Raw genomic sequence first — 24,779 nt, forward strand, 5'->3', positions numbered from 1 at the left:
AGAACGTGTTTCCTTCTCTTTAAACCTATCGTTGTGTGTTTTTGCCGTTCAAAAAGAAGCCTTCATTGACTGAAGCTGTTCAGAAATGTACAAAGATTAGTCCTTCTTTAACATGAAAGAAGACGCAGCAGGTCCCCTTTAGAATTCTTTCTTTGGAAACCACTCGTTAAAATATTTGCCATTAGATTCCTGGCAGCAAGACGACAGACGCGCTGGCAATCCACCCTACCCCAATGTCCATGTTGCGTGTGATGCCTAACCATCTGCCGTGTATGCGTTTCAGTGGGCGCATGATCGCTTCCCTTTAAGGTCTCCCCCGTTCTTTACAGCATGGGCATGATCAATTTGCTCCATGTTATACTTCCGTATATCGGCCACTTTGCGCTTATTGATTAGATTTGATATCTCTACAAATTCGATCTTGTCTGTTGATTGGAAGCTTTCATTCTTTGGCGTTTCTTAATCATATCGTTTGTCTCTTTAGAAGAAAGATTAGATTAAGAAAGTGATGAACAAGAAATTGAGCATAGGCAAAAATAAGATGTATGCGTTAGGGGACAAGGCGGCCAACGTCATCACGAATGTGGATAAGATAGTCAATTAGCCGAGGAGTTCTATACTGATCTCTGCCGTAGCCTGAAAAGTCAGAGCAGTAATGAGATTGACGGTAGGAAAATAAACTCAGACCGTTCCACCTCTGAAGAATGACTAAGTTATGAAATCATTAGAAACTATGAAAATGGGGAAAGCAGCTGTAGAGGATCAGGTAACTATAGATTTGTTCAAGGAGGGGGGATATTGCGCTAGAAAAACTGGCCATCCTGTATACACTGTGCCTGGTGTCATGGAATGTGCCGGAACCATTGAAGCATGCGAACATAATCTGAATTCATAAGAAAGGTGATAAGAAAGGTGATACCCCGCCGGGGTGGCGCAGTGGTTACGGCGCTCGACTACTGTTCCCACGGATGCGGGATCGAATCCCGGCCTCGGCGGCCGCTTTTCGATGGAGGCGAAAAGCAAAGCGCCCGTGTGCTGTGCGATGTCAGTGCACGTTAAAGAACCCCAGGTGGTCGAAATTTCCGGAGTCTTCCACTACGGCGTCTCTCATTGCCTGAGTTGCTTTGGGACGTTGAACCCCACAAACCAACCAACCAACCATAAGAAAGGTGATACATATGGCTTGTAAAATTACAGACCAGTCACCATACTATTACTATATGAGGTATTTACTAAGGTGTTCGCTAATATAATCAGGCGAACCTTACACAGCACACAAGCAAGATATCTAGGAGGTTTTCGGAAAGGATACTCTACTATCGATCAGATTCATCCCATAAACCAAGTGATAGAAACATGCTCGTAATATAATCACCCTTAGACATAGCATTTATTGATTACCAAAAAGCATTTGACTCAGTATAAAGATTGATTGGGAAATCAGGGTGTACACGATGAATGGTGAAACAACAGCGCAAAGGACGGGACACAGAGACACAAGCAAGCACAAACACAAGACGCTGTTTGGCTTGGATCACAATTCAGACAGTTAACAGAGCCCGGAGAACAAGAGATGAAATTATTAAGAGCGAGTTGGCGGGCTAGTTGGTTTTGCATGGTGAAGGAACAGCGCAAAGAACGGTACAAATGACGAATGAGTGTAGAAGAGCCGCACGTGAAAGTACAGCAAGGTATGTAGAGCAGCTCCACAGCAACCATAGTTCTGCACAACAAAGAAACAAAAGTCCTATAAAGAAAGGTGTTAGGCAAGGGGACACGATTTCCTTAGTACTCCTTACAGCTTGCTTAGAGGAAGTATTCAGAGACTTGGAATGGGATCAGTTAGGAATAAGAGTAGATGGAGAATACATCAGTAATGTGCAATTTGCTGATGACATTGCCTTGTGAAGTACCTCGGGGGATGAACTGCAAAGATGCAAAGAATGATTGGTGACATAGACAGGAAAAGTAGAAAGGTAGGTTTGAAAATCAACATGCACAAGCCTAAGGTAATGTTCAACAGCCTCGGGAAGGAACACCAGTTTACGTTAGGTAGCGAAACACTGGAAGTAGTAGGAAAATATGGCTACTTAGGACAGGTAATAACCGCAGATTCGGACAATGAAAGAGAAATAATAATGATAATAGGATTATGATGGAGTGCATTTATCAAGCACTCGCAGATTATGACTAGCAGATTACCGGTATTACGCAAGAGGAAAATATAAAATAGTTTCATCTTACTTGTACTCGCCTATGAGGCTGAAACTTGGAGGCTAACGAAGAGGGTTCTACACAAGTTGAGGACAACGCAGAGGGCTATGAAACGAAAAATGGTAGGGGTAACATGAAGAGATAGGAAGCGTGCGGGGTGGGTCAGAGAAGTATCTCGTTAATCATATTCTAATAGAAATCAAGAAGAAGAAATGGGCATGGGCAAGTTATATAGTGCGAAGAGAGGATAAATGATGGTCGCTTATGGTAACAAATTGCATTCCAAGGGAAGGAAAGCGTAGCAGTGGGCGTTAGACGGATAGGCGAGTAGATGAGGTTGAGAAGTTTGCAGGGGTTAATTGGATGCAGCTAGCACAGGACCGGCTTAATTGGAGAAATATGGGATAGGTCTTCGCCCTGGAGTGGGCATAGTCAGGCTTATAATATTGATGCTAGGATCTCTGCACACTGTCCTTTGCTGTTTTCTAAGTTAGGTCTTTTGGGTCATACTTTTTTGCCGAGCTCTGCTTCTCTCGCAAAACGATCTACGTTTGTATACTTTATGTGTGTCAAGCGGCGGTACCTTCAAAGACCGTGCATTCGACTTGCCTTATCTACATATGACGACCCTCCGTATCATTAATCTCGTCTGAAGCGGATGTGTGAACGTAAATTTCTTCTCTACAGCACCTTACTTTAAACAAAGAATGAAGTCCTAACGACATGTTTTTCGGCCGGCTTATCTTGTAATCACATTACAATTGATAGAACACATAAAATAACGTTTCAGAGCAGATAACCATACGTACAGTCAACTTTTACCAAATGATCAAAAAAGGAGTTCGGTGCACGTGCTTAGGAAAACGAAAATGAGCTTTTCGCACCCTGTTGCTGCCACATTCGAAATGTCCACGCTCAATCTGCCCGTGTGTCATCTGTCCCTTACTTTTCGCGTTTGAAAATTATCGCGGTTTGCGGTTCTTTCCAGGGCACACCAATTCAAACAGGTGAAATTTACGTGACAATAAGGAGAGTGCGATCACGCCTTTGGCACACTGCAATAACATCAGCAGGCCCTAAAGCTATCGTGCTAAGAAGAACGGCCTTATCGGTTTTTACAAGGACAAAACAGCTACTCTCGACAGTTGGGCTCGGCGACCGAAGGGCAAGCCAGCTCCTGAGACGAGTGACTCCACGTCTCTGTTATAGTGCGCAGGCTAGACAGAGCCCAGCTAGAAGATTATATCGAGCAGAATTTCCATGGCTGACTGCTCTGTAAGCAAAGCAATGCATGACGCCAATCCATATTTCACGGCAATCGGAGTACGCACGTTAGTTCAATTGCGGCCTAACTACGATCTATATGGAACTATGGAGCTTGTGCTTCTTGTTTCCTTCCCTATTGCCCTTACTGGCCTACTGCATTTATCATGATGTACACCAAGATTTTGCGACGGCTGCAAGTTTGAAGCCGTACGTATACTGCGTTCACTAATGAGGCCGCTAGTTCCCTCGAATCAGAATTCCATCAGAATCCACGCACTCCCACCACTCCCCGTTACTGTTCAGCAAGTGTAGGAGCGCCGCGCAGGCTTCTAGCGCTTGAACAAGTCAGGGACACGAACGTCCGCTTTTCCGCGTTCTTGACTGAAACAAACGTCATAAATCTATCACTGAGCAAGAAGTAAAATTGAGCGTGTTCAAGCGAAATAGTGGAAGGTACATGCATTGCAACTGAGTGCCTCCAAGGACTGAACAAAACGTGTTCTTAGGATAAGAAACCTTATATATATCGTTTTAAAGAGCGCCCTGGTGAATATTCCCCCCCCCCCTCCCGTTTCATACATTATTGGCCTCTGTGTATTCTCAATTGTGGTCTCTTTATTGTTGTCTCTTAAGGAAATATGTTTCTTTGTCGTTCGGGGTATTGCCTTGCACAAATACTCATCTGAAGCTCTACTTGTTGCAGTTGCCAAACGCCGTGTCCAGGGAGCTTATAAAGATTTATTATATTTAACAAATAATGACACCCAGCACGAGACCACTGCGTATGTCGCAACAATCGCCTACATTCAGTGTTATGCCTGAGTTTACCAAGCGCCTCATAGGTAAAAGTTGAATGGCGTTTCTGTGACGACCATGGGAGCAGGTGCGCGGCGATGGAATCCTCAATGTCTTGCGGTTTTTCCAGTTGCTTACGCTGGAATTCTTTCAAGCCCATTATTCTGGCATGAAAAATTGCAAAACAGATGGCCCAGGTTCAGACAGTGGTAAGCGGTCGACTGCTGATAAAGCGCCAGAAATAGGCATTGTTTATTGGGAGGTACAGGTCCTGCTACTACTCGATAGAACGCAGGTAACGGTGGGATGGTCCAGCAATGCGGATACACGTGGGAAGTTCTGGCCATTTATACCTAGAGCACCGTTATAATCGACGGTGTGCCCGGGGTGCTTAGAAATTCAGTGCGTTGCGGAACAGTGTTTCATGGTGCCATTACATATGTATGAAGGGTTGCGACAGTATTTGGTCGAGTTGCAAAGCTTAACTTTGTTTTCATTAGTTTTCCAAATTTACGAGTTTGAATATAGATGTAGCAGAAATTATATCAAGAAGCACTATAGGCTCTGATACCAGTTTCCATGCAAAGACGGTATGGATCTGCTCACTGCTTCCATCAGTTTCCATGGGACTCTGAGCATGTAAATATTTGACTTACAATTTGAGTCAGCCGGGGCATATTTTGTTTTATGAATATTACATAAAACATTTTTCGTAAACACAAAGCTCTAAACTGCTGTACTTTACGTTTACAAGAAAAATTTTGAGACTTAGGACCGCTCACATGCACATGAGCGAAAGCTCCCTCGCGCAATTTCTACGAGTCCTCCTCCGCTATGCCCCACTACGAAAGCGTGAGCATGATGTTCTCTGTACTTTTTCTGCTTCTCTGTAAGCGCACTCCGTGCCCCTTCCTTAGAAAACTCTCTGCTCAAATTCGAGTGGTGTAGTGAGATGATTAAAGCATACATTTCACTTCACTTCAGTTTCAGTTTATTTCTTGCTACTGAGCAATGGGCCTCTGTAAAAAAAGCCGCAGTTGGTAATCTGCTGAGGCCCACAATATCCATCAACAGTGGCTTACATAAACCTAAGGCATTATTCGCAATCTATAAATGAACAGCGCAATCACAAAGTAAGCACGCAGTATAACATAAAGGAAAAGTGACATACAAAATTCAAAGCATGCACTGAAAGCATTATTTAAACATTCTGTATGCAGAGATTATAGCACCTAATTTTACGGTTGTCATCACATTGGCAACGCGTAAAAAAGAACAATTTTCAACATACATGGATGAAGACATGATCGTGTCGTATTCACGGGTTGCGCTAAGCATTCAACGAGACTGTACATTTCGATCCTACGGAAATACATAACCTCAAACTAACAAGGAAACAAAAAATGAAAATCATTTAGTGAAACAACGCCCAGAGGTGCAGCATTCAATTATGTGAATGCCTGCATCATAGAGACGGTGGAGCAATGCGGGAAGATAATATCTGAGCATCTGTAGCCCGCCGTTCGTGGCGTGTTAACGGTGTGTGCTGTAGACGGCGTAGCGGGTATGTAGACACTAGGAGCTTAAGCTAAGCGATTTGCGACAGTGTTGAATTTTTTTCTCGCGTTTCCTGTTTATAGCGCAAGGAAAGACGTATATCATAGAGACTGAATATTCTGGTTAGGTTGCTATTGTAAAAAAGGGCTGCGGAAGGATAATCATAAGGTTGGTTAAAATTAATACCTAAGGCCTCTTTTTGAAGGAGGTAAACGTTTTGAAGAGTGGTCTTTGGAGCAGCTCCCCAAACTAGGTTGCAATATTGAAATGTGACATAGAGGGTTTTAAACGGAAGCAGTTTAATTGAGGTCGAGAAAAAAATGGCGATACCGTGATAGTATGCCAACTACACGAGCAACTTTAAAGCATATATGACCTGTATCAGAGCAGTTTTTCCGTAAACCACATTCCTAATGTTATAAAGCCGTTATCAATTTCTCTAATACTCGAGGCACAAAAACGGTGTTTGGAGAACCTAATACCTTTCCTTTCGAACGAAATAACATTGCTTTCGTTTTCGAAACATTTATCTGCAGCGCATTAGAGTTTACCCAGTGGGCAAACCCTGAAAGCGACTTGTTTGCGAGGATAGTGAGATCATCGGGGTTGTAACCGCTGAAGAATATGCTTGTGTCATCTGCATATATTATAAAGTATGCATTCTTATTAATATTGGTAATAGCAATGATGTACAAATTAAATAGCAGTGGACCTAAGATACTCCCTTGTAGGACGCCAGTTTTGATTTGAGTCATGTTCGAGGAAGATTCATTGATATCGACATATTGAAATCTGTGGGAAAGATAAGAACGAATTAGCTCTAGCACATGGCTCCTGATACCATATCTCTGAATTTCCGCAAGCAAAGTGTCATGACTAATGCTGTCAAATTTATTTCTAGAGTTTATGAAAACCCCAAGTATAATCCTTTCTTCTTCAAAGTTTTGTAAGATAAATTCTTTTTGGGCTACCACTGCAGTTTCAGTAGAAAAGCCTTTCTGAAAACTGTGTTGAGAGCGGGTGATAATAGTGTGCCAATCCAAAAATTGGTGCAGGCGTTTAGCGACCAATACCTTTGGAAAACACTGGTAAAATGGATATATTGGTATATAGTTTGCGATATTATTGCGATCACCTTTTTTTTTTTTAAATACAGGCAGCACTTTAGCGACTTGCATCTCCGTGGGAAACGTACTAGTTCTAAGGCATAGATTAAAGATACGAGTCAAAGAAGATGAAATGACGTCTAAAACGTACTTAACAGGAAAAATCTGAAGTCTGCCTGCATAAACCGATGTGATATTGTGTAGTTCCCTGAAGATTGATTGAACTTCTTCGTTGTCTACAGCAGTAAGAAAAACACTCTGCGGGTTGTTAGTCTCAAGAAATTCGCTCGCTTTCGGTTTATATTGTGATCGCGAGTTATAAAGGAAGGAATCATTAAACGCATTAGCCAAGTCGAACCTGCTCATCTCAACACCATTAACTTTTATAGTATCAGACACTTTTCTAATGCCTGAAAGGTCAGTGATGTTGTAAAGCTGTTTCCACAATATATCCGTACGACCAGCGCTCCTCTAAAATATATATCACTGTAGTAACTGTCCATAGCGGTTCTAATGTCACAGTTTAAATGGTTGCTATAGGCTTTGTACAGTGTCCAGTCATCAGGCTCTTTCGTTCTGATAAATGTCCAGTAAAGGCGATGCAATGCAACAAAGACGAAGAAATCCATGGTTGCTTAATTCTTCGTTTTATTACCTTGGCAAACGGGAAATCTTTTTTATACAAAGCGGTAAACTTGAGCAAAAAAGTATGGTATGCACTATTAGGATCATTATGAAACAGACGGTGTGCCTGTTTCACTTTCTCATTTTCTCATTGCTCTCATTTTCTGCTGCTCTGCGGAAGGTGTTCAGTCTATGCTCAGAGATTATTTGGCCGTAATAAGGCTTTTGAGACAACCTGTTCGTACGATGTTTCTCTTCACACATATAAATTCCCATATGCTCACTAATGTCGCAGCAGATTACACCACTCTTTATGTGGGCTATATCAAAATTAGTAATAAAAAAAGATCAAGCAACGTTGCCGTGTTGGAAGTAATGCGAGTGTGGTTCTGTTACTATGTTGGAGCAGTCATTTGAGGAAAGAATAATTTAAAAATTGTTCTGAATGGTATTAATACACAAGATATCTATGGTAAAATCACCGCCCCATACAATAATATGCTTCTTATCAATAATTAAATGAAAGAGGGAGTCCAGACATTCCAAGAAAGCATTCTTATCACCACCGGGAGGTCGGTAAAAAACTGAGAAAACAGTACAGTTGCTGAGAACTGTCAGAACTTCGCAAGAATCAGTATGAAGCTTAGCTCAGGAAGCAGCTGAAACTTCGTGGACTGATTCCCCAGCAGAGATACTCCACCGACCTTCCGTCCATTTTGACGATTTAGGAAAAACGTTTCGTATCAGGAAAGCGTGAATACGTGGTCATTTTCATACCACTTCTCGTATGTCATGAATACAACAAAGTCGAAACCAAAACTTGCCAGTAGCATGGGAAGTTCATCAAATTTGTTGCAAAGAGACCGAGCATTAATATGAAAGCATTTCAGGGGGGCATCATGAAGATTTTCAATTCCAAGGTGGGTTTGTAAATCTGTGAGAAGGACAGGGACAGGCATTTTGGTGTTTGTGGACGTTTTATATGGTTGCCACGCTTTTTTCCTCATGCGGAATCATCGGCCGCAGAGGCGTCTTCGGTTGCAGACGTGATGAGATCCAGATCACGCATTGAAGTTATGCGTAGAATCGTTGACGTTTCACTATGCCTTGCAAGAATTTTGCCATTGCTCGTCCGAACAACCTACCAGCCTGCTGCCTTCTTACGAGCAATAGCAGCACCAAGCAGCGACTTATTTAATCGATCCAGATATTCATTATTAAAAACTGACTTGCTCGGGCCATCAAAGCCGAGGGACTGAGTTGCTAGGTGTACCTTCCGTGTCTTTGCCAAGATGCTAATTCACTTTGACCGGCGAGTGGAACGGATGAATACTTTTTATCACTGGAGTTTGCACTTCCAACTTTGTGGCATATGTCAATATCGGCATCTGTAAGTTCTCGCTCAGTGTCACAGCTATTCTTTTAACTGCAGTCATTTCATTACAGCTTTCAGGTAGTCCTTTGCTTTCTAGATTATTCGACCTTTAGTACTAGTTCTAGCTCACCATCCCGAGCCTGCAAGGCCACATGCTTCTCTTCAAGTTCTCTGTTTTTTCTAATCAGTTGTGTAATGTCGTCCTTCCGTTGTTTAATGTCTTTCTGAATTTCTATCACATTATCGCAAGTATCCGAGCAAACTTTGACACTGTCTTTGAGAGTGCGCATTACAAGGCGCATCTTTTCGGAATTCATCCAGCTGCTCAGACAAGTCTTTCGCATCTTTCGTCATCAGACTGCAGCACAACAAAAAAAAAACGCGGAAAGAAAGAAAAGACGCAATTATAGGACACTATTCGGCAGCGACGCACAAGTAGTACAGTAAAAAAGTAGTGATTACAAAATATGTGCTCACCTGCAAAAGCAGGAATACGTTTAATGTGTGTGCCCGCCGGTGCACCGCTGCCGAACTGAGCAAGCCGATTTCGCTCTCCGCTCTTTATGGCGTCAGCAGGCGTCTGTCGATGCGCAGTCGTCTTGGTGAGCTCCTGGTGCGCAGCAGAGCCAATAGATACCAGTAGATGAGTACAATAGATGACCCGTGAACGACTACTAGAAAGACTCCTGTTCAGGTAGGTCCATATGCAGGTGTGCGCCCCCGTCACTCAGCAAACAGACGCATGCACATTAGTCATTGAAATAATGTGACAGCATCCAGATAAATGTACGAAGAAACTTTGTGTTACAATATTCATACAATGGAGTTCATTTCTGGCGCTGCATGCAACTCCTTTTGCGGTGACTTGAAAACAAATGGCGCGCTATAGAACACTACCGATCTGACAAAGAGGGGTTTGTCGTGAACGCATCGCTGTCCGCATTAACTTTAAATGAGCCACTATCAAAAACTAGACAAGTTAAGAATGAAAACGTTCCGCTATACCAAGGTCTTTAACTTGCAATCGTCACGCGTTAGTTAGCTTCAGTAGTTAGCTTTAGTTAGCTTCAGAGCAATATTAGGCGAAAAAGGGGCCTGTACTGGGCGCTACTCTTAAAAAAAAGGTAGTTATGGTTACTAATTTTTAGGGTAGTAACTGCTTGTCACATATGTTACTAACTCGTTAGTAAGTGCAGGTTAGTATCTGCTAGGTAGTAGCATATACTACCTCTAGAAAGTAGTAATCAGAACTACCTCCAGCAAATTTTACTACTTCTAGATGTAGTACCAGCAACTACATTTAGTAAACTTTACTACCTATGGAAGGTAGTAATCAGAACTACCTCCAGCAAATTTTACTACTTCTAGATGTAGTACCAGCAACTACATTTAGTAAACTTCACTACCTATAGAAGGTAGTAAGAACAACTACCTTTACTAGTATTCACTACCACTGCAGGTAGTAAGAGTATCTACCTTCAGCAAAACCTACTACCTATAGGAGGTAGTAAGAGGAACTACCTTTAGCAAAATACACTACCTCAGAGGTAGTAAAAGCAGCTACCTAAATCAACATATACTAACTCTGTAAATAGTAACAGCCACTACTTTTAGCAATATGCACCACCTACAGAAGGCTGTAACAGTAATAAACTGTAGTAAAAATACTACACATTTAACAAACTCCTCTGCTTTGTTGCTATAACCACTAACCTGAACACTGGATTACATAAGATGGAAGCACTCAAGCAGTGGTCATACATGGCTTCCAAAAAAACAAACAAATTGAACACAAGTGTGGCTAAGAAGATGCGACTTTATTTCTCATTATTCAGTTCAAGCATTCAACTTTCTAAACAAAAAAACAGTTGCCCGCATCACAAGCGGTGAAAAGGAGATTGCCTGAAGATGAGAAAAATACTCAAAAAGAAAGCAGGTACTTTTGTTCTGTTTTGGTTATAACTTTTCACACAATCATATGAGACAGTGTATTTACACCAGAGTTGAGTGTGTTGAACTTGAAACCTTTATAGGAGGTTAAGGTATTGAAGGCTTGTAGAGCCTGGTGTGTCTTTGAGCACCTTTAGCAATAATGATGACAACTGATAGAAGGAATAACATACAAGAACTATCAGGATATGTATATGGAAGTTGCTTTACAAAAATAATTTAACCAGACATGTACATTAAAAATCACAACTAAAAGAGGGTTTTTTGGCTGAGAAGAATGGAAGTACCAGCTCATACACTGCCTAGCCTTCTGCCTTGGCTGCTTCTAGCAATACCTCAGGTATGAGGAAATTTTATGCTCATTATTTGGCCATTAATATCCCGCATATGTATTGAATACATGTCGGCGCCACAGTTAAAACTGGTCAACTGTCCGCTCTATGGCAACTAAATGAAACAGATGTTAGATCTTCCTGAAGCACTTTAAAAGGATATTAGCAATAGCTATCATAAGAGACTGTCAGAGTCACAAAAGAATGTCAAAATTGCTGCAAAGAGAATGTGTTGCTTATATCAAACTGACCTACTAATACACAATAAATTGAAACAGCACATCATCAATTCCTACTCAGACTCAAAACTGGTTTAGTTTGGTCTGTGGGGCTTAATGTTCCAAAGCGACTCAGGCTATGAGACACCATAGTGAAGGACAGCAAAAATTTCGACCACCTGGGGTTCTTTATTGTGCACTAAACATTGCACAGCCCACGGGCACCTTGCTTTTCGCCTCCGAAGAAAAGCGGCCGCCTAGACTAGAATTCGATCCTGCATTCTTGCACATAGTCGAGCGTCGCAATCACTGCGCCACCCCAGAGACACAAAACTGCCTCCCAAAAATGCCCATTTGAAACATTCCTCACATCCTAAAATTATGCAACAGACAGCCAGCTTGTCACAATGCATATTACTAATCATTAAAAGGATGCCTGTTAGGTGTAAATTGCTGGATAGACCTGCTAAATAAGACCAAGCTCATTAAGAATAACTGAAGGCTTTTAGAGTAGTGTTACATAACCTGCAGTATTTTATTTGTTCTGCTGACTTTATTGATTACAATCATATAGGAAAGACCAATTTCCTCTTCCAATTTTGGTTCAAAGAAAGAAGTGCCAATAATTGCTTTGAAATAGCAGACTGAAATATTTGCACCAAGCTATTGTTTATATAAACTAGTTTTCCCACTGGCCTTCAATGATAAGTCGCACAATAAAAAGTGTGCCACATGCAGCTGTACCCCTTCAGCAGCCCAAGACGCATTCTGGAGAACAAAATCGCTTTTCGCTGGAGTGCTTGGTTGCTGAAACCACGCTCCGTTAATACACTCTTTGTGGCTGAAACCAGCAATTAAAAAATTAGCTAATGAGTTTTATTAATTAATAAACTTCAGAAAACAAAGAAATACTCCAGACTAAGCTATACAACTCATGAGCTCTCATCTGATTTCAGTGGACTAGGCCACTCATTGTAAATCAAAGAGCATAGCGCGGGAACAAAAACGGGGACGACGACAAGACAGGACAAGCACTAACTTTCAAATGAGCGTTTATTGCAGAAATGATCACATATATACACTTCACAATCAGCAGTGAATGAGAAAACACACAATTACTGTTAGACAGCCACATGCTACGCCAAGAATTCAAGCTCCTTGCTTGGCAGTGCCGTGCAGTGTTGACACATTTATCCCCTGTCCGAGCTAGTGCTTCCATTATCTCCCTTGTCAGCTCGTTACGATGTCGATACACGATGATTGTCTTTTAGAACAGGGGATGGCGAGATAGTTCCGCATCACATCTTCTGCAGTGCGCAGCGAGATGGCCGTCTGTAGCAATGCTGTCAACTTTTTTATAGTGCTCCAGAAGACGTACGTTTAACATCAGCCAGTCTTGCCGACGTAGTGCTTTCCAGATGAAAGTGGAATTTTATAAACAACCCCCCTCCTGCAGGGCACGTAAAGGTCTCTGTGTTTAATCAGACACTTAGGCTTCAGCGTTCGCATAGGACAGGTTTTTCTGCACAAACTCAAAAGCTTTTTTGGTGCAGTAAACAGGACGTTTACGCCAGAACATTGCCCCACCTTCCTTAAGTTATGAGAACCCTTATGCAGGTAGGGAATGACAACTACTCTTTCTTTATTCCTTCTTTCCTCCTCCTTTTCCTTCTCATCCGCTCGCTGTTCGTCACTCATGCGTGGCGCAAATTTCTTTCTGCGATGCAGTCTTTCAGCAACGGAAACAATGACGTGTTTAGGGTAGCTCACCGCCCGCAAACGCGCCACCTGCATACTGACACTTTCATCCATGGCATGATCACGTGACTTGCAGAGAGCTTTCTTTTTTGTCTAACGCTCTCTGCAAGTGATGTGATCAAGCCATGGGTGAAAGTGTCAGTTTGCAGGTGGCGAGCTACCCTAAACATGTTATGGTTTCCGTTGCTGAAAGCCTGCTTCGCAGAAAGAAATTTGCGGCACGCATGAGTGACGAACAGCGAGCGGATGAGAAGAAAAGGAGGAAAGAAAGAATAAAGAAAAGTAGTTGTCATTCCCTACCTGCATAAGGTTTCTCATAACTTAAGGAATGTGGGGCAATGTTCTGGCGTAAATGTCCTGTTTACTGCACCAAAAACGCTTTTGAGTTTGTGCAGAAAAATCTGTCCTATGCAAACGCTGCAGGCTGGGTGTCCGATTAAACACAGATACCCTTACGTGTCCTGCAGGAGGGGGGTTGTTTATAAAATTCCACTTTCATGTGGAAGGCACTACGTTGGTAAGACTGGCTGATGTTTAAACGTGCGTCTTCTGGAGCCCAATAAAAAGTTGGCAGCATTGCTACAGACTGCCATCTCGCTGCGCACTGCAGAAGATGTGATGCGGAACCACCTTGTCATCCCGTTCGAAAAGACAATCATCATGTATCGAGATCGTAATGAGCCGTCAAGGGAGATAACAGAAGCACTGGAGATAGCTCGTACAGGGGATAAATATGTCAGCAAGGCGTCTGTTGCACTGCCATAAGAAGAGCTTGAATTCTTGGCTTAGCATGTGGCTATATGATAGTAATGGTTTGTTTTCTCATTTATTGCCGATCCCGAAGTGTATATGTATGTGATCATTTCTGCAATAAACCCTCAGTTGAAAGCTAGTGCTTCTTCTGTCTTGTCGTCTTCTCCGTTTCTGTTCCCGTGCTATGCTCTTTGATTTACAATGTCTAACCAACACGCCCAATCTTATTCACTTCTAGGACACTGTCTTGTAAAAGCTTGATACCTTGCGACACCTTGGTGTATATTATATTGACTGGTGTGGACTGAACAGTGTTGATTAGAAAACAGTTTTTTCTATAACTCGAGTGGGATAAATAAAAGGCCTTTTATAAGAATTGTATGCCTTCTTCCAGATTGTTTTCATGTATGTAATGGTCAGTGTAGAGGAAAAAAGTGCAGGCATATAGTCGACTATACATTTGCCATTTGCTAATCCTACACAGGTGACCACAAGCATCAATCAACTGTTATTGCTGATTTTTTGCTTGATTGCAGTGTCAACAAATAGCTAACATCATATCTGTGCCCAGATATTGCCGAGTTGGATGCCCTCCTAAAATTTAGGATGTGAAGCTTACTTCCAGAAATCTAACAGACCATCAAAATCTGGCTAGCATTAGTGCAGACCTGAAAGGCTGTCGTGGAGAACCGGCTGAATAAGGCTAAATGTCACAAGGAAAAGCACAACATTGCTAGAAGAAAAATAAATGTTGTGGAAACCAAAAAGTTAACTGCGCAGTCGGATCTATAATGATACAAACCACAACTCAGTAATAAAACCAATTGTTACATTTCACCTAATGACTCTTAGGAGATACCTTGCACATACTTCAGCACGTCACTGAAGCATTCATGTATGGAGCCAAGTAACTACCACATCTTCCCTACAAAACTCATAGGATAATTTCAAAAAACTCATGGGATAATTTCAAATACAAGAGGCATGGTCTGCAGTATTTTCCAGGTACCTGTACATTTCAAACTCACGCAGTTAATAGTTGGTGAGATAAACATGCTGTGACATTTACAACCAACACAAAAACATAATTTTCAGATACATCACATATGAAATGAGGTTTTGTTTTTGCTAACCACCACAATATAAATAGATTTGCTTCAGAATGATTTTTTTTTCACTGCCTACTCCATTATTAAAAGAAATAATGCAGACAGACCAAGGCAACTGTCCATTCATACTAGCATCGTTAGCAGTGTTTAGGGTATGACCTTAATCGTGCATCCCTGAACGTGTGATGGCTTGCAGAAGGGCACTGCAGTGCGCTTGCTGGTAGATGATTTAGTGCGTCCCTCATTTGTGCTGTGGTGTGCAGGTGAGCAGCAGGTAGGTTCCAGGCATTGGCCAGTCTGAAGTGCTCAGGTAACTGCATATATAAAGAGGGGAAAAATCAACAAGTGAGACCAAGCACACAATTCCTTTCCCAGTAATGAAAACAGACAGTTATAAATTCAGTACCTACGATCAATCAAGAGGATTTTGGGCAAGCAACTTTAACAAGACTGCTCACATCATGATAAAAAAAATGCTATACTTCAGCCTCAATACAATGTACTGTGTTTGCCAAAAGTAACCAGCCGGCATGGTTTACTTCTCGCTCGTATAGGAGAGACTTTACAGTTTCCCTAAAGATGAAAATGTCATGAAAGGCAGTTAAGGCTTTTCCTTGCCTTCAAAGGTTTAGAATGGGAGGTGGCATAAGCACTTCACAATATGCATGATAGGCAAACTTCGAAGCCTGGTTCCTAGAAAACATTTCTAACATCCCACAAGTCTCAAATGAGGCTATTTTTAATATTTTTTTACTCCATGAATGTGAGGCACACCTAGCTTAAGATTAAAAAATGGATAAGACAATTGGTGCTCTAAATGTGTATGAATGTTTCTGTTATGCATAAAATTAAAGCACATGAAACATTTTCCCAATTATCGCATGTTTGAACAGAGAAGGTTGCTTCAAAACTAAAAGAAATATTACCCCATCGCCCCGTAAATTCCTCCATAAATTGTATCAAGTTTCAGGAACTAGTCTCCTGGAGGAGATGAATAAAGAGTCTAAGTGAACGCATTGCATTATTCTGCTTCGAACAATGTTATCAAAAATGAAACATACGGCTTATCAAGCATCGTCACAACTCTTTGAATAAAGGTGCAAAATTAGCAAACAATGCCCATTTCTAAAATTTTAGGTTTATGTTAAGGCTGAGACCTGCACTGTGAAGAGGCTGGATATGTGATTACATCATTATAAACAATTGCTGGTTTGTTACATAAGCAGGATGTAGCGGTATAGCCATTTTTGGGTGCAGGGCGTGAAGTGACGCCCATAGGAATGCACGTAAACTATTGGTTTGAAATTTCCAAGTCTCAGACTGCAACTATGGCACATATATGGCAATTTTCTTCATTTATCATAACTAGATGCTATCTAGAGCAAAAAAAAAAAGGTTGTGTAAGATGTCATTTCAAAGCCAGTATTTTTAAATAACTCCAACAGGAACTTGTTTGTCCCATTTATTTCACACATCTACATTTTGTTCAAATTTCTTAAACAAGGCAAGCTGATTTCCTTATCTTGTAGTACTTCTAATGGGCAAAACTGAACAGGAAATTAAGAAATAGTGTGGAAATGCCTGCTCTATGAAGAAATAAATAAATTTAACTAATGGGAGCAAAAAGATCCCCAACATGTATTTCATGAGAAATGCCTGTTACAAAAGGCAAGTAAATCAAGTATGCCCACAGGGGAAAGACAAAGCAACAATCTGGGTATGCGAAAGTCATCATTGATGCACTGTGAATATATATATATATACACTGAAAACTGTCCTTTACAACTGGATATCTAAGGGTGGTGCCACGAGCGGCTATCCACACCCATGGATAGTGGCACTGCCACAGCCTGCGTTTGTCACAGATCAGCCTTGGCTTACAATAGCATAATCATGTATGCTTTCTCTTTATGTTAAAGGTAGCAGGGTTAGCGTATAGGTAATATTCTGAAGAGCGGGGAGTCTTGTATGTTGATTTTGTGCCTTCACTTTACGCCCTTCTCCCAATGCTCGGAAAAAAGAACAAAAAAGTTTCAGCTTTGATAACCTTACTGGAAACAATACAATGCAACATGTTTTCTCACATTCTTTCTCATCTTTTAGAAACTTGATCGTTAATTTTAAGAAAAGTTAGGACTGCGGTTCTTTCCTTTAATTCCTGAATAAGACTACTATGTTGAAATGCACCGAATTTAGGACAGTGTTTAATGTGCTGCATTCTGTATATGCAAAAAAAAAAAAAGATATTTGCAAACATTTCGCTATCAAGTGGTTATGCATTCTGCCCAGGTGCGCCTTACAGTCACAGTGAAAAAAAAATTAAAATGGCCTTGTTTCACATTTGTGGACATCTGAATTTTTTTTCTAAGTGGTGACTTTCTCACAGTATCAGAAATATGCCTGACGTTCTACACTCTCTCCCTTTTGCTCCAAGCACATAAAATATATTGATTGATCAGTGCCTGCATACCTCTATCCAAATTGATTTTAAGGTTGCAAAAAAAGTGCATGCACCGAAAAGCTGCTTATCCCAAGATGTCAGTCACACTTCTTCTGAAATACTAGCAATAGCACAAAACTAATTTCACTGCTGGTGTATTCAGTTATGTGTGTACAATATTAAGGCAACCAAAAAACTGCGCAAATAAAGGCCTCTAAGATCAAACTAGCTGCAAGCGCAGCGAACATGAAAGACATTAAGGAAGCGAAATGACTTTTTCATTTCTGGTTTGAAATTGTTTACTACTGCAGCCTTTTAAAGCTTCCATCAAAAGCCACGACACAAAGTATCAACGAATGCAACTGTCCATTACTGCTAACTGCCTACCTGTGATGTGAACAATTCATAAAAAATACAAAAGTCTTATCACTCTTGTAATGCACATTTGACTACGTGTGGTCACTCAAATAATTCTTCCGAATCACCATCTACTGCTAAACATCTAACGGCTGAGTAGTACACGAGTTTGTACCTTGGCGTCAGCCGACCATGTTTTACAGAGAGGAATATTTTTTTGTACTTTCACACAAGCACCAAAACTAAATGCAGCGACCAATGTGAAACATGCGCAACACCGCAATAACCTGCTTTTTGCGCGCTGTTTCTACTCATCGCATTAATGCACCCACCTGTTAGAAAAAAAGGCGAGTTTAAAACAGACTAAGAAAATACTCATCTAAATGTTGAGAACCACAATGGTTACCAAGAGATGAATAAATGGCAAAATAAAAGCTTATTCGTTCACTCACTTACCTCGAAAAGGATCACACAGGTCACAGCTTGTTTGGGGTACTGATCACATCTGTTAGAAAAACAAAGGGGAGGGATATGGAAAAGGAAACACTCAACGCACATTACAAGTTACAAAAAAAAAAAACCGAATAAAGAATAAGGCAATAACAAAGATAACTTGATTAAAGTTTCATACTTCCTCTCGCACTTTCGCACATTTTCTTCGTAGAGCGTCAGCTCCAGTTGACGCCGCACTGCGCACTATTTCGCCTTTCTACCAGCGCCCGCTCCCATTGACGACGCACTGCTGCTCTGAGTGCCGTGATCGCGCACTCTCACACCAAAACATGGACGCTTTATTCGCTGCGCACTAGGCACATTCAACAAGGAAAAAAAAAAAAAAGCACCACACCCGAAATAAGGCAAACACGGACGGCCCGGCGCCGCCACGTCGAAGGCACGCTGCAGGTGGGGGGTTGTCGGTTTACATGTTCCCAGGCGCACTCACGGGACGGGACGCTCACGTGTGGTTCAAGGTTCACACCGCCGCAGCCAAGGCGGGAATTCCCGGCGCAATAATTCACCGCTAACACATACAATACACACCCGCCAAGATTATATCACGAGATATACGCCATAACATAACTTTTCGCGGTAGGGTAGAACTTTCACATGAAAAGCGACAGCTTCCGAAGAGTTGTATTACGAAGAGATTTTGAGACCACACGCAACAATATTAAGAGCGCGTACCTCATTCAATAGCAACATTAAACAAACAATAATTTCAAGCAGCGTACTCACATTTTCAAGCAATCACGCCAGTCCATTTCCTTCTTCCGTGTTGAAGCCGGCGTTGCCACGGTACGGTGCAAGCGGTGTATGACAGTGAATCTATTTACCACTACTTCACGTAACTCAGGACACCTATCGAAGTGCACATGTCACACATCAATTTTGCCGCCCATTCAAAGAACCACAGCACAAAAAAGCAGCACAACGCAAGGAAACAGCGTCCACAATCGCACCGCACGACAACAAAGGCAGCACGATGACATCGCACCTCTCCGCCACTGATGACTTCGGATTGGTTCGGATTGACCTATTAATGGCTTTTGTGGCTTTTTTAACTGTCGCCTCCTATACGAAGTTTCGGTTTCGGAAGCCAGTTTAGTCGATCTTTCTTTCTTTCTTTCTTTCTTTCTTTCTTTCTTTCTTTCTTTCTTTCTTTCTTTCTTTCTTTCTTTCTTTCTTTCTTTCTTTCTTTCTTTCTTTCTTTCTTTCTTTCTTTCTTTCTTTTTATGAAAAGGCAGCGCACAGTTTGAGCCTCGGGCTCATTTATGTAACCCCCTCCCCTCTATAATGCCTTGGCTATTGAAGGTATGGCAAATAAATAAACATAAAAACAAAATTGAGTAGCAATGTAATCAGGAGTATTGAATACTTCAATATTCCTACCGTATATAGTATCAGATATCTTCTGATCATGGTAGAAAACAGGTAAGGTACATTTACTACCCCTGCTTCCAGAGAGGTAGTAAAAAGGTATTTCAGTCAAAAAACGTAGTAACAGCAGGAGTCACTACCATGTTACTACCTAAGAAGGTCGTACAAATGTAGTAACGGTTAAAAAAGGTAGTAACGGCAGCCGTTACTACCTTTTTACTAACTTTTTTTAGCTGGATGCTTTGTTAACTCGTTGCTCTCAAAACCTAATTTTAGCTGGTGATTTCAATTCGCTACGGTCGTGACTACTGGCTCCTAGGGACTTGGCTCTGGCTAAGGGTGGCAACTGGCAAACGTTTGTGACAGATACTGCGTCTATTCTTTCCCGTAAAAATCAATCTGAATGTCCCTCATGCATACCGTACTGCGCCTGCTTCTGTATACTGTGTGATGGTCGTATAGCGCGAATCACCTGGTGAAGTCATCACGACGTCACTTCCGGTTACTAGGTATTGTGGGATGTGACGTTATTATGACCCCACATTCAGCCATGACGTCACAATGTGATGAGGTCAGAGTCACTTGTCGTTAGCCATGACTAATGCCTAAATGTAACGTATGCAGCGCGTTCCTCCACTGTAGCTTGGTCTCTGTGAGAGCCGCTGCGTCTGGGTATTGCTCTCACTCTATTCCACTATCCATCTGTAGCCCCGGCTGCTCCGCCAAGCCCCCTATTTTCACAGCAGCGCCGCCGCTGCTCTTCTCCTCCCTCTCCTCTCATTGTCTTTTTCTCTGTTCGGTGCGCCAACGCGCGCACACCAGCTGCGGGCTATGACGTCACTCAGCGCATGCACACAGTTGGAGGATCAGTGGTGCTACAGCTCAGCCGCTCAGCGCGCGGCCACGCTGACCTTGCGAAGCGGCTGGTGCAGTGTAGCTCTCTCTACAAAAGCCAGCACTGACCAGCATACGTAGCTTACGAATGCGCACACGTAAGGGAGTCTACACATGCAGACGGAAGCTAAAGTGTGAAATTCCAGCAGGAAGCAATGTAGTGTAACGCCAACAGTGTAGATTCCCTGCGTCTTCACGATGCATCAACGCAATTTGCATGCAGCTAGCACAGTTCATTGACGCAAAGCTTTAAAAAAAAACAAAAAACGGAAAGTTGCCACGATAGCGCGCTTTCGTTTTTATTTTTTCAGAGCGCTTGGCACCTGTAAAACTGGCATTGCGGCAAAAGAAGGATATTGATGGAATCACAGAGAACAAACACCTGTGATAGCCTCCTCCGGCAGCAGGCTCGGGAGTAGCAAGCTCAAGCAATCCGTCTGGCATGGGATGATATGCGAAAGACGCCCCCTTGTGGTGCTTCCTCTCCCTTGGAAGCCCCCGTAGGTATTACTGAGGGAGCGGACGGGCCAACTTTGAGGGTAATAAAGTTATCTTGAACGTGCCGCACCGAAGTCTCATCGCTGGTCACACATGAAACGAGAAAACACCAGGCCATGCAATACTTGGAACAATCCTACTTAATATCAATGAATGAGCAGCAACTTGCATGCAAGAAAAGTTCGCGACCGACAGATTTTTACACACGCGCACTAACTTCGAACCATTCTCGGGAGTACCTTCGCAGACAGCGTGACGGCAGCGATAAGAAACTGATTCGGTTTCCCTCGAAAGCACCCGGCAAGGCATGCAAAGTCTCACCAATACCGATGCCAAATTAAAAGGGGACGCAACAAGAGTGTCGCAAAAATAAAAATAAAAGGAAGTAGTTGGTAAAACAGCTTGCTTCTTTTACAAAACGAGGTAAATAAAACATGCCTAATATTGAAGTGTACACGTTGCACACCATCACTTTTGCCTGCTTTGACAACCATCGGTTTTTCAGTCTCACTTGCACCTTCTTTGGCGAAAGAAGAGGTACAGTTTCGGAAGAACCCGACGCGGCGCAAACAGCTGACGTCATCCTATTTCAGCACGTTGGGTCTTTTCAAGACCCGGACGGAACTCAAGCGAACCCAGAAAACCCGGAAAATTAAAAAAAAACGCTTCGCAGTCCCCTTTCAACGCTAAAGAATCGTAATTATGTTAGAAATGTACTCAAGATCACAAGCTTGATGATTTCCATTTTCTTCAAGGCTAAACAATAACTTTAACCTCCGGAGTATATTCAACTGCGCAGGGGGCTAATTCGTTTCGGCCTCGTAGCCTTTCCAGCGGTGCCAAGGAAAGTTGAAGTGAAGTATAGGTAATCTCACCCCCGTCTTCAGCGGCTCACCTCAGTTTAAATGTTAGGTCGGTGCAGGTAAACACGCCCGGTGGTCTATGCGATGGCTAATGTAGCGACGTCGGCAATTAAGGATCCTCTGGCCCCGCCGGGCGGGCCCCGAGGCACCCACTAGAAGCCCATTTACAACAGCCGTGTTTCTCAGGGGAGAGAGCACCGGGACGGTACGAATACATTGTTCTCCGGTTTCGCACATGTCTGCAAAGAGCGGATTTTGGATTGGAAAACATTTATTTCGTCAGAATGCAGATGCAGACGGTCTGCTCTAGATGGCATCCAGTCCATGGCTGGCGGCGACCTTAGTGGCCCACTTGGTGGCCAAGGCTTGAATGCCCGGGTCTAAGCTGACCAGAAGGGCCTCCCATCGCTCAAGAGAAGGAATTTGTACTAGATCTTCCCGTGGCGGTACTTCTTTACATTGCCATAGTATGTGATCATACGTGGCTGTTTCGCCACAGAACCTGCACGCGGGGTTAAATTCATCCGGGTACATTTTTTATAATAGGTAAGGGCTAAGAAAGGACCTGGTGTGGAGTCTCCTCCAAGCGGTGTCCTGTGCCTTATCCAACGTTTTATCAGGTGGTGGAAATTTGTACCGTTCCAATTTGTAATGACTTGTGATATCGTGAAAAGATGCCAGCCCCTCCTTGGAGTAACCCATGGATACGAAGGACCCACCGACTCGGTTGACGAAACCTCGAGCCATGTTGTGGGCCGCCTCATTTCCCAGATTCCCCGAGTGAGCCGGCACCCAGAACACCTCACTTTCTCTGTATGGTAGCCTGGTCAGTTTCAGTATTTTCTGCGCTGCAGTTGAAATTCTGGCGTCCGCAATGCTATGGACAGCAAATTTAGAATCGGAGAAGATTGTATCAGCGTCGGTGCTAGCTATGGCTAGTGGCAGAGCTGCCTCTTTCGCGGTTTCCGAAGATTTTGTCACTACCGACCCTGATACCTGCAGCCGCCCGTGCATGTCCAACACCGCCAGTGCGAACGCTCCTCTTGTTGCGCATTCTGCCGCGTCAACATAGAGAGCTCCTTCGCTCGTTGCGTATTTTCGTGTAGGGCTATTGCTCTAGCTTTCCTCCTTCCTTCGTGGTAAGAAGGGTGCATATTCTTTGGTAGTGGTTTGATCGTCAGTCACTTGCGAAGCAGTTTGGGTAGCTGTGTTTTCGTCTCTTCGGGTGGAAGTTCCACGCCTATACTTAGGCGCTCCAGTATGGCTCTGCCTGCCTTAGTGCGCTTAAGCCGTTCTTTTTGCATTGGGAGGTGAGCCTCCTTGAGCTCCTCTAGTCGACCTACACATCTATCGATGTGTAGTTCGGCAGCCCCATGGCTGCTTTGTGTGCTTGCCTAATTATTTTCTCGGCATTGCCTTTCTCCGCAGCATCCAGTTTTAGGTATGGTAGCGCATACACCATCCTGTTCAGGACAAATGCCTGCACTATCCTACAGAGGACTTTTTTTTAATCCTCTCCTACGGTTGGTAATTCTTCTGATTAGCCTAATTGACATATTAACTGATGTTTTCAGCTTTTGCAGGGTTTCTTTGTTTTACCTGTTAGCTTGTAGATACAGCCCTAAGATCCTTATTGACTGCACCTCCTTGATTGGAAGGTGGTAACGCACACGTTAAGCTGGGTTGGGGGCGCTTGGCTCCTGGAACCGGGAACCCTGGGTTTGGGTCTGATGACCAGTAGCTTTGATTTTGGGTGTGAGCATGATAAGCCTGAATGACCTGCGAGCTCTGCGATAGTGTCTACCGCGCGTTGCAACGTTTCCTCTATCTGACCGTCATTCCCGTTGGTAGTCCAGAGTGGGATGTCATCTGCGTAGAATATATGTCTCAGCCCAGGAATGGCTTCCAGTCGGGGTGGAAGCTTTATGAGGGAGAGATTGAAGAGAAATGGTGACAATATTGATCCTTGCGGTGTCCCTCTACCCCCTAGCCGAAAAGGTAATTACTCTATTTTGCCTATTTCAATTATCGCGGACCTATGGCTGAAAAATTAGCGAATGTATCGAAAGGTTTTTTCTCCTGGGTTAATGTCTGAGAGGTTCTCGAGAATGGCATTGTGTGCCACGTTGTCGAAGGCCTTGGTGAGGTCTAGCCCTAGCAGTGTTTTGGTGCCCATGCATTTCCCATTGTCTATGACGTCTGCTTGGGGCTGAATTATGACCTCCTATGTAGATAAATTAGCTCTGAAGCCTAGCATAGTTGTTGGCAAGATCTCTTTGTCCTCTGCGTACTCCTGTTTGGGATCACAAGCTCCATGAGCTTACCTACGCAGGATATTGGGCACAAATTGGCTATATCTAGTTTCTCTTGCCTGGTTTGGGAATAAAAGTAATCATTGCATGCCTCAAGGCTTGAGGGATTTCACCATCGTTCCAGTACTTATTCATGAGCCCCGTGATTACCACTACTGATTTTGCGTCTAAAGTCCTTAATGCTTTGTTTGTGACCCCTCCGGGCTTGCCGCGGACGTGGTGCGGAGCTGTCCCATGGCGAATCGAACCTCTGCCTCCGTTGTTTCTGAATCTAGCTCTGGATTTGGGAGTCCTCGGTAGTCTGGCAGTTGAGCCCAAGAGGCCTTGCTCAGATATCGATCCTGTAGTTCTTGCAAGAACTCTTTCGTGGTGCCCTGCAATTTATGGATCAGTCTAGCGAGCTGGTGTTTCTGCGTCGATTTTGTCTGGGTCGGATCTAATAGATGTTTTGCATTGTTTTTTTACATCCTAGTTGTCCAT

Source organism: Amblyomma maculatum, chromosome 3, assembly GCF_055883805.1.
Source record: "Amblyomma maculatum isolate TAMU_Amacu chromosome 3, ASM5588380v1, whole genome shotgun sequence".
NCBI lineage: Eukaryota > Metazoa > Arthropoda > Arachnida > Ixodida > Ixodidae > Amblyomma > Amblyomma maculatum.